General features: G+C 45.9%; 1 pseudogene; it reads right to left on the reverse strand.

Annotated features, from left to right (window-relative positions):
- Positions 1-213: 213 nt before the first annotated feature.
- On the reverse strand, positions 214-8,864 carry LOC117033096 (ferritin light chain-like; annotated as a pseudogene).
- Positions 8,865-11,861: the final 2,997 nt, after the last annotated feature.

Raw genomic sequence — 11,861 nt, forward strand, 5'->3', positions numbered from 1 at the left:
GTATTTATTTATTTATTTATGCTATGAAAAGCTTTGTTTCAGTTTGATCCACAGCACCTGGGAGAGGGCTCCATGGTAGTTAGAAGGCTGCGGTGATTGTAGGGAGAGGCTCAGGCAGAAGCCCAATGCTGGATTGGGGCGGGGGGGGGGGAAGGGGTGGGGGGCTGGTGAGGCGGGGATATGCAGAGGGGACCCTCAAAGGCCTCTGGGCTCCTAGTCATGCTTGAGGGTGAGTCTTCTGAAAAGATATTCGCCAAGCCCAGCCTGAGGGCTGGCCAGCTTGCCGAGATTAGTCAGGAGGTCGCTCATCTTCTTGATGAGTTTCACCTCCTCATCCAGGAAGTGGCTCTCCCGGAAATCACAGAGATGGGGTTCTGTGCAGGTAGAACCCAGGGCGTGCAGATCCAAAATGGCCGGGTTCAGATTCTTCTCCACGACCATGGAGGCTCCCATGGCATCCTGAGTTTTACCCCACTCATCTTGGGAGGGCTTCTGCACCTGCTGGAAGAGGGCGTGGCCGCCACGCTGGTTTTGCATCTTCAAAAGATGTTGGGAGCCCTGGCGCTTCTCTGCCAACGAGAAAAAAGTGGCTCATGCCCTCTAGAGCCACATTGTCGCGGTCGAAATAGAAGCCCAGAGAGAGGTAGATGTAGGAGGCCTGCAGATGCAGGTTGACCGGGTCAGTGGAATAATTTTGACGAACTTGGGAGCTCGTGCTTGCTCAGCAATAAGGAGTTAAACTCAAAAAATGGTGTTGGCTGGTCTCAGAGGCCGAGGATGGCTGAGTTGGTTCTGAAGGTTGAGACTGGAAAAGAAGTTGGACGGTGGTTGGAGGCTGGAAGATGGGGAGTCCCTCGGTCTGTTCCATCCAAACACTGTTTAAGCAAGAGACAGATCCAGGAACCGCTGAGGTTACTAAGTAAGCATCACAGTTTTTAAACGATGACTCTTTTGAGAAATAGAGTAAAGAATATTTAAGATTGTCCCTTTGATAGTATCCCATTACTCCCTAAAGTCCATAGGTTTTCTTGGTTGAGAAAGGGGAGGAGCAACTGCTAGCCCACAGGGATGTTTCATATCTGCAAGTATGGTATTTCCTGTACTTCACTGAGAAGAGAGATGGGGAACCATTGCTGGATGCTGGGTGCTCTGGATTGTGTATCTCACGCTTTCCTATATTCACATGTGCTTAGGTGACTCTGGTTGGTGAGATCAAGTTTTCTAGTCTTTGTATCCCCTCTACATTTTACAGAATACTGGGCAATTAAATATGAAGTCACTAAATATTTGCCAATGCTTTAGGGAGGGAAATGGTATACACGCAGAAAACAAGAATTATACAGTGTCATGCAGGGTGTCATGCGGGGTCTCAGCTCCTGCTCCCCACATAAGAACGCAGGATATGGTGAGGCCAAAAAGGAACACCCATGGAGCCACAGATAGGGGAGTCATACCACTATATTCTCGCTGGCGGTTGGAGACACAGGAAGCAGGAGCCACACAATCTGCAACCTGCCGTCTGCTTTCTGCCAACCAACCAACCCCACTTGCTAACTGCAATCCATGCTTGCTAGCTCAGCCACAATCTTCTTGCTAGCCCCCATTTTCTGCTAGCATAGCCACAGCAGTTATATTAGTGGCCAATGGCTCACTGGTTACAGCTGACGGCCAACTAGCCACAGCTGATGGCCATCCAATCACAGTTGATGGCTATTTACTATTTGAGCCAGCACCTTTCCACGTGAGGCTGAGAGCTGGAAACTGCTCTCCTGGCTCTGTCCCCACATACAGGCTGGGGTGTTCAGACATATTTGCAAGTTATTTTAGCTTTATTATAGCTGAGTTATTTTAGGACAGAGCCTAAGGAAGGAGCCTGGCTGGGAGGGGGATAGGAGAAGTGCCCGTGGACTTTGGATTATGGGTGGGTGTAGGAAAAGACCCAGATGGAACAAGATACCAATGTTAGGTTGACCGTTTGGAGAAGGAGAAGTTAAGATATGATATCTAAATCACAAGTCAGATGCTAGGGGGAAGAAAAGAAAAAAATAATATATTGTGCAAGTGAGAAATTTCTCAATTTTAAACATCTCCTATACACAGAGGGAATTGTTATTCAAAGTTGAGTGACCACCAAGTTGCAGCTAATTAGGAGTTGAGAAAGAATGCCTAATGGTTGTTATCCAGCTTGTTTCAAGTAATCAGAATTGGCAGTGTCAGGTCCCTATTTCAAATGTCAGGTCCTCTTATCAGACTGGGTCATGGAGGCTGAGGCTGGATGAGCTAGACTCTTCTGCACGTTCGCCCCAACTTTTCTCATTTGTGTCCAGTTACAAAAATGTGCTATCATCTTCCCCAGGCTGTGCAATAAAAGAAGAATCTTCACTTTGCAGAGGCAAGTGACTACCCAACTGTGGTGTCTCAGAAGCTAAGGTTGAGAAGGAGGAAATAGAAGGAAACCAGCCTGGCTCGGGGCTAATGTCACAGAGGCAACCACCAAGAAGGAACTGGAGCAGAAGAGCAGAACTGTCTACATGGCATGTGTCCCTGAAAGCACGTCATGCAGTGAGCCACAACAGCAGGAGTGGTGGCTAAGTGAATCCTGATTGGAACCTGGTAAAAAAAAAAACCTTCTCAAGCCCCGGGAACAATGATGGTAGATTAGCAATCCTTTGTCATTTGTCAATGTTGTCCATGTTTCTCAACTACTAGCCCCCTCTTTTCCTTCTTTTCACCCCACCCTCAGTTACTCTTACCTCCTTTTTATAATATCGAATCTTCAGGAGGCTAGGACAACAGAGATCTGTACTAGTTATCACTGTGTACAAACTAAGAGTTAATGAGCTGGGACAGAGTACTGAGGGCTGCTTCTGCAGCATCCAGAGCATTGTCCTCAGTGCATTATTTTCTGAGGCTGCTTTCTTTTGTTCTTGGTGTTATCTGGAGGGCTGATGTAGCTCCAGAGAGATGGGATATTCGAGATTAAGAATATGCATCACCTCTGATGGTAGCACAGTGTGTATAAGTAGGTGTACAGTGAGGTCTGGATTCAGGCAGAGTAAGAGGTGTTCCCCTGGAGACGTCCCCGTGTTTTAGAAAACAAATTCATTCAACTACACATTTTATTACACACCTATTATGTGCCATGCACTGGGCATAGAGGGATGACTGCAACAAACCAAGTTCTTGGGCAATTCTAAAAGAATATAAGCAGATGAGGCATTTGGCTGGGTCCAGAAGAGATGGGAGTTTAGGCACGGGGATAAGAGAGATCTTTCTGAGGGGCAAAGTCTACAGATGGGGAGTGATTTTATCTGAACTGGAGGGAATGGAACATGTAGGTACATAGGTAAAAGTGAAGACAGTTATCTACAAGGAGCAACTGGCAAAGAGGTTTTAGCTCTTTGTGATTTGGCGTACTTTCAGTTCCTCGAATGAGCCAAGCTTCGGGACTTGCCAGCTCTTTGTGTGCATTTAGGAAAGGTACATCTTCTGGGCTGGGCAGCCCAGGTGTGGGCTTGGCAAGCAGAGAATTCCTTTGTGAGAACTAGGTAAAACTCAAAGCCCACAACTGGACTTGAGCTCCCAGGTACCACCTCCCAGCCCTGCTCTGGTGGTGCGTGCTGCCTTGGGCATTTCCTCAGGTTGTTCTCTCTTCCTACATTGCTTCCTCCTTCAAGTCTCACCTTGGAGGTGACTGTCTCAGATATGCCTTCTCAGCCCCTCTCAGCTGGAAGCTGCTCAGTTTTCCCCTCTCATGTTGCCCTGTTACCCTGTACTTCTCCCTAAATTAGCCTCATCACAATTATAAGCATGTGTGAAATTGTCTTTCTCCCCATGAGCATTTAAGCTCCCAGAAAGGAGGGTCTGTCTCCCTCAGGTTCACTGCTATAAACCCTGCACATGCCAGGTACATGGAACCCACTCAGTAAATGCTTCCTGAATTCGTGAATGATGGAATGGTGGGAGGTTCAAGTAAGGAGTCACTGAGCACTTCCTTATCCTTCTAAGGGGGATGGCTTGACCATACTCTCCCCTCTGGACATGCCAGGACAGTCCCTATTTCAAATGTCAGGTCCTCTTATCAGACTGGGTCATGGAGGCTGAGGCTGGATGAGCTAGACTCTTCTGCACGTTCGCCCCAACTTTTCTCATTTGTGTCCAGTTACAAAAATGTGCTATCATCTTCCCCAGACTGTGCAATAAAAGAAGAATCTTCACTTTGCAGAGGCAAGTGACTACCCAACTTTGGAACACAGGCTGCCAGTGTTTTCATTTCATGGCATCCAACCACCACTCATTTGTTTATTGGGCACCTACTATGTGCCAAACACTATCTTAGGGGCTGAGGTCTTTATTCTCATGATAGCTTTTTGGAGCACATACTGCTTGGATTGCTCTCTGTTTTATAGTGGTGACACAAGCTGAAAGTGGTGGAAAGCTTAACAGTCTAACTGCAATGCACCAGATATGGTCAGTAGACTTATAATTAGTCTTAGTGATGATGCAACTTGACCACCAGAAGGCAAGTCAGGTTAATAGCATTAAGCCCGCTTAAAAGAGACATGTGTTGAACAACCAAAAGCCACAGCAGGACAGTGATTTCCTGCTTAGAAAGCAGTGCCTGTTTGTAGATTATTTCTAGGAGCACTGGGTGAAGTTAAAGAGTTGCAGTTTTATAAGGAGTTATTAGGAAACTATGTGTATATAATTATAAACTGATCTTCAGTCAGACATCCAGCGTGGCTGCATCTTTCCATATAGGCTGGTGCAGTGTCGCTCCCCCAGCCCACTCCAGTCCTTCCCGCACTGCCCTGGCAGTCAGCCCCTCCCCCAGAACCCTCCCCACCACCTCCTCACAGTCCAACCTCCCTGCGTGGAACAGTAGGGAGCCACACCAGTTGCTAAATATTTTTAATATCAACCCTGATTACAGATGAAGGATTCTATACGGAATTCTATAGATTCCATATTATTTATTCTACAAAGATTCTATATTATTTATTCTATATAGATCCTATAAAGGATTCTATAAAGAAGCATCTAAGTACTTTGTTCTTAACTCTGTACTGTACAAACACGAAATTTGGTGTTTTCAGGGCATCATTTGGCTTTTAACATAAAGACCCAGCAGAGGGAGCCATACCCTAGCATAAAAGTTGCTACAGACACTAACAAAGTAGCCGCTGTTAGCTAGGGCTGCCATAACAAAGTGGCACAGACAGGGAGTCTTAAACAATGGAAATGTATTTACTCACAGTTCTGGAGCCCAGAAGTCTGAAATCAAGGTGTCGCAGTGTTGATTCTTTCTGAGGCCTGTCACCTTGGCGTATAGATGGCAGTCTTCTTTCCGGGTCTTACATGGTCATCCCTCTGTGTGTGTGTCTGTGTCTTAATCTCCTCTTTTTATAAGGAGAGCAGCCATACTGGATAAGGGCTCACCCATATGAGCTTATTGAGCTTATTTTTATTTAATTACTTCTTTAAAGACCCTATCTCCAAATACGGACACATTCTGAGGCACTCGAGGTTAGGACTTCAACATAGGAATTTGGGTAGAGCCACAAGTCAGCCCATAACAGCCAACCTGTTTTCAATTTTGTTAACCTTTTCAAAGACTTATTTTTAAATGCTTTCCCCTTATTTCTAAAAATTAGGTCACCTATATGATGATAAACCAATGGTTCAAAGGTCTTTGTCCCACCGCCATGCTGGCAGACATGAATGGTGTGCTCAACCTGATAGAAAGCCCCCACCCAGGCACCTCTTGGGGAAGTCATGCAAGTTCTCATGTGTAAAGATACAGAAAGCAGTTGCTGAGGCTAAGATACAAGCAGGCCAGTTGGCAGCCGTCTGCAGAGGCTGAGGCACTAACGGGTGGTTGCAGATGATAAAGCCAGGGTAGTAAGAGCCACCCCAGATGGCCTCAAGTCCAGTCTCAGAGACTCACTCCTCCCCCCTGACTTCCCCTCTCCCACGCCAGCTTCATACACCCAAGGCTGGCAGTTCTGCTGATGCACTAGCCTGGAGTTGCACAGGAAACTTCACTGGGCCTGGTACACCTCATCAATCCTGCAGTTAGACAATAGCAATCCTACTGCGATGGTGTGCAAGGTGGGGGACCCAGACAAACAGAGCGTCCTCCAATTGGCCCTGACTTAGAGCCTCAGAGCAGAGACTAGGGCACTTACGGGTGTTTGGAGAAGTCAAGCTAACTGCAGATCTCACCCTGCAGCCTTAAAAACGGGGTCTACCAGTCTAAAGAGCTGTCTTAAGGATGAGTGAATGCATCTAAATAGTAACCAGTTGTCTTACTTTGCAATTAGGTCATTGCAAATAAACATCATTAGAAAATTATGGCATATGCTTCTTTATGCATTCACGTAGCAGAGATTTGATGCAAAATATACCATTACCACCACTAGTATAGTAGATGTGACTCAGAAAGAACAATTTTTTGCATAAAGTGCACTTGCTTTACCATAAGGTAACTTGTGCTTACTGGGCATGTCAGATATAATTTACTTTCTGAAAAGAGATGGAAAGCCAGAGTCTGGGTTCAGAGGCAGGCAAGGCTGTGGGACAGAGGCAGCACTAATAAGATAAGGGGTAGTGCTGAATCAACACTGGTTTGCCCAGTCATTCATTCTAAATCCCAGCAGTCAGCTGGGGCCCCTTCCCCTGTGGAGATCAAAGTGTGATTGGTGCAGGTTCGTCAATATCACAGCCCAGGATATCAGTTCTCTGGACCTTCGCTCTTAGAATCTCCCTCTCTGCCCCAGCATAATCTCAGGACTTCTCTGAGCTCTGCCAAAGGAATACACTTGCACAAAAAAAGCATTGTGAGCACTTGGCAAAATACTGTATTGGGGTCGGGGAAGGGGCTGGGTAGTGCTCAGTGGTTACATCACACAATCCACAGCAAACACCCTCACAACATGTGCTTTGATATTTTGGTTCTCCCGGTGCCCTGCCTACAGGGGGCACAGGGGTGGGGGTGGTGTGGGGGTGGGGATGTGGGGGGTGGGGGTCACTGCTCTTTCCTGCCCGGCACACTCTCTCTCTCCCCTTCTCACACACTGTGCCCACCTCACTGGAGTCCCCGTCCTCAATCCCGGAAACCCCCCACCCTCAGGGCTGCCTCTGTCCCCAAAGCGCTATGGTGGGCATTTGCAGGCAAATCCAGCTCTCCCCAGTCCCTGTGACACCCATCATTTTCAACCCCATCTAGGGGCTCCCCTAAACCTTCTTTCTAACATGATCCACTCTTTTCAAAGATCAGCTAAGGTTACATACAGAGTTTTTAAGTTTTATTTTTGTATAATAGTTGACATACAACATTGTTAGTTTTGGTTGTGCACCATAGTGATTAGACATCTATATAACTTACGAATTGCATCACGACAATAAGTCTAGTACCCATCTGACACCGTACATAGTTATGATAATATTGACTATATTCTCTATGCTGTTACATTGCATCCCCATGACTTATTCTATAACTGGCAGTTTGTACTTCTTAATCCCCTTCGCTTTTTTTTGCCCATCCTCCCAGCCCCCTCCCCTCTGTCAAGCATCGGTTTTCTGTATCTTTGAATTTGTTTCTGTTCTGTTTTGTTTGCTCATCTGTTTTGGTTTTTATTTTTTAACATTTCTGTTCTCTTAACCATCCATTTAACCAATTCTCATTGAATGCCTTCTACACTGTGGTCACAAAGGGGAATCTAGAACCAGACCCTAAGGTTAGACTCCTGGCTTCACCACTTACTGTGTGATTTTGCACAAGTTACTTAACCCCTCTGGGCCTCTGTTTTCTCATCTGTAAAAGGGTCAGGTGATAACAGCTCCTGACTCTTAGGGTCGGTGTGAGGGGTGATTTAGTACATGGCAAGTACATAGCAGCACCAGGCATGGAGTAGCAGTGCAGTAGGCATTGCCATGTGGTAGGCACAGGAGGAGCCAGGTGACACACATAGGGACAGGTAAACCCTTCATGTGGTGTCACGGTGCTATGATGGTGGGAGCACAGGATGCGGTGGGTGTTACAGGAGGGTCACCTCGTCCACACTTGAAGAAGGGGAGGCTTCCCAGAGTTCATGAAGAAAAGGAGGAGCCAGAAAAGAAGTCTTCCAGGGGCAGGGAGCGGCCTTAGAGTACAAATCTGCGTAGGCACAAGGCGAACAGAGTTCCAGGGCAGGACACTAATTTAGCCTCTCCGGGGGCCAAAAAACGGGAGGAAGAGTGGCCGGAATAAGACTGGAGCAGAAAGTCCAGTCAAGAAGAGGCAGCCTTGTGGGCCCCACAGAGGAGTCTGCATTTTATGCTGAGGGCGGTGGGAGCCCGGGAAGGCGTATGCATGCAAGGGGGCAAAGGCATCGAATTCGCGTTTTAGCGCGTGGCTCTGGCTGCTATGTGGAAAGTGAGAGAGAACGTGTAATTTTGGGGTTTTTTCATGTTTGTGACTCGCAGGAAGTAATGTATGCCACATCACAAGAAACAGGCCCAGGGTTTGAGGGGAATGAAGCTTATCCATTTTTAAGAAAAACAATTCAATATGACATCACAAATGTATACGCCTTCCCGGGCTCCCATCGCCCTCAGCATAAAATGCAGACTCCTCTGTGGGGCCCACAAGGCTGCCTCTTCTTGATCCAACTTCCTTAGCCCCCTTTGCGGGGCTAAGCCCTCTGAAGTTCAAGTTCATTAGCCTCAGGGTAAAACCATTTCTGGTTATATCCCAATACGTGCATATCACATACACCAGAAACACACCTACCACACATACAACACACACCAGTCACCACACATACACACACACACACACCAATCATCATATATACACCACACACATACCATACTCCAGACATCGTTCACCACACATACGTAAACGTATACCACACACACACCACACACACCGTTCACCACACAGGCACCATATATAGCACACATACTTGAAACAGGTCGATCTTTATCCTTACTATGTACTGGGTGTTCTGCTATTTTCTAGTCTACTTTTTTATTCCATTCCATTCCATTCTATTTATTTCTAATCATGTCTGAGACTCATTAAATTGATTTCATGACCCACTAATAGGTTCCAAACTGCACTTTGGGAAACACTGATTTGGAGGGAGCAAAGGAAACCCACAGTCCACTGTGAAAGGGAGCTTTGATCTGTTGTCTGTCACTGATCTCAAAGCAGGGTGTGCTCTAGGCACGGGGAGGGGTGGGGGGGCGCTCGAGCCTGGGACGCAGCTATGGCACAAGGCCATCTTGCCACTGTGGCTGCCGCCTCACAGCCTGCCACGGCAGCCAAAAAGAAAGGGCCCTTTTGTTGTGTTTGCATGGCTAATTTGACCCAAGAAGTAACCTCACCAGTTTTTGTTTTTAATCACCCCTTCACTTACAGTTGCCTGTGGGTTTCCTTTGCCTTCCTCCAAATCAATGTTTTCCACACTGAAGCTCGGGACCTACTGGTGGGGCATGAAATCACCTTAGTGAGTGTCAGATATTATTAAAGAAAAAGAAGGAATGGAATGGAGGAGAGTGGAGTAGAGTAGAGCATGTGACACATAGGAGATAAGTACTGACGTGTGTGTGTGTGTGTGTGCACGTACTGTGTTATAACTTTTCTTCAAACCAGCTATTAAATAGGTGAAACTATAAATACAAAGCACAGAGAATCAGCCATGTCCAGTGAGTCACACAGAGAAGTACAGAATAGAGTAACTCAAGAAACTACAGAGTAAAAAATAAACCGTCCCATGCCCACAGCCTGTGACTGAATCTGCCAGATGATGACTCAGAGTGAGTGGAGAGTAGTTTATTCTCTCCACCAATTTTTTTCCTGGTTAATATTCAATCTAGCTGATTATTTCTCTTGTTTTACACTGGCCTGAGTATGACCGCAGTGACTCACCCTGCTTCAGAAGCCCTCAGGCCAAGATCAGTCTTTGCTTTTCCGTGCCAACAAAGGGCCAGGACTTGGAAGAGTGGGAATTTCTGCTTCTGGAATTTCCCTCAAAGCTGCAATTCGGTCCTTGGACATTGTATCAAGAGTCTTCTGAGAAATGGCAGCATTACTGGAATATTCAGGATTAGCTGGGGTTTTTTCTTTAAAAAAAAATTATATATATATAATTGTAATATAATATAAGACCGGGTCTTATATAATATAATATAAGACCGGGTCTAATATAATATAATAAAGACCAGGTCTTATATTAATTTTTACTCTAAAAGACACATAAGAGCTGATGGTCTGGCTAAGTCTTATTTTCAGGGAAACACAGTATATATATATATATATATATATATATATATATATATATATATATATATATATATATATATTTGCAACTAAAAACTGACAAGGAGTCTTAATTTGGTAAATTTTTTGATATAAAAATTATTGCTAGATTATAAAGTTAAATTATACTTAAGTACATTTTTAATGAATTGCCTTGGTGGAAAGAATTACTTTTTTTAATGGTATTATCCTAGAAAATCCAGGATTGCAGCCACCATATATGAATACATGTACATGATACACATACATATACACAAGATTCCCCCCTGGCTGTCTTCATCCCCCGTTTCTCAACCCACCTCACCCTGGCTTATACCCCTCACCCACACTCCGTTGAGTCGGCATTGCTAAGGTCTTCATCCACTTCCAGGTGGATGGATACATTTTGGTTCTCAGCACCATTCAATAAAAAGCAATGGATACATTTTGGTTCTCAGCACCATTCAATACAATCGATCTCCCTGGCTTCACTCAGCTTCCTCCTGATGCCAGACACTCCGAGTGTTTCTCCTGCCTCTCAGGCCACTTCTTCTCAGCTTCCTTTTCCAGCTCTTCTTCCTCTACAAAACCTCAAGTGTTCAGATTCTGTCCTAGTCCACTTTCTCTTTTCATTCTATATTCTCTCTTTAGGCTTCGAGTTCTCAGGGGGAGGCGGCATTGGGAAATGGGTGAAGGCAGTATGGGGTTGTCGCAATGATGGGGTGGAGGCTCCCTTGCCAGCATTTAGTGGGTGGGGACCAAAGAGACCAAACAGAGGGCAATGTCCAGCCCAAGTCTAATACTCACCCCCACTGAGAAACACGGCAACCACATCCACTCCCATGGATCCAGTTACTGTCTGCAGGCCGATGACTCCCCAGCCAGGCCTCTCCCTGCGCTCTGGTACTTCTCTTAGAAGTCTAACAGGCACATCCAAGGCAGTATGTCTAAAGTAACCCCATCTTCCCCACGAACATGCTTCTCCTCCAGATGCCCTTCCTTAGTGCTCAGCATCACCGTTTGGCCTTCTGCGCTCAAGCCAATCACCAAATCCCACCAGGCCCAGCTCCTACCTCTCAGTAAAAGCCATCCGCTTCTCCCACATCCACTGACTGCCAGCACCAGTCTCAGCCACCATCTCCTCTACCTGGACTCCTGCAGGCACCCCCTCTATGCTCCCAATTCCTGTCCTCATTGCAACTAGAGGCCTCTTCAAAAACAGCAGCTCTGATCCTATCACTGTCCCGATTAAATGCACCAATGCCTTCCCGCTGCTCTAGAATCTGGCTCCAAATCCTTATCCCGGCTTGTGAGGAAGATTACCACCTGCCTCTCTAGCATCGCTCGCCCCGTGTTTGATACTGGAGCCATGGTGGTCTCCTGCCAGCTCCTCAGTGACCCTATACATGCCAGCTACCATTATAATTTTTTTTTTTACTACCCAAAAGAACAATTTTGGTTACTTAAGAAACATTTTTGAGACTTCCCAGCAAAAATATTTTTATACTGTTTCTGACCATTTAAATAAATAAATAAACTACCTAATAGCTTCTTTAGAGAACATTTTATTATGTTA

The sequence above is a fragment of the Rhinolophus ferrumequinum genome, chromosome 2 (assembly GCF_004115265.2).
Source record: "Rhinolophus ferrumequinum isolate MPI-CBG mRhiFer1 chromosome 2, mRhiFer1_v1.p, whole genome shotgun sequence".
Classification (NCBI taxonomy): Eukaryota; Metazoa; Chordata; class Mammalia; order Chiroptera; family Rhinolophidae; genus Rhinolophus; species Rhinolophus ferrumequinum.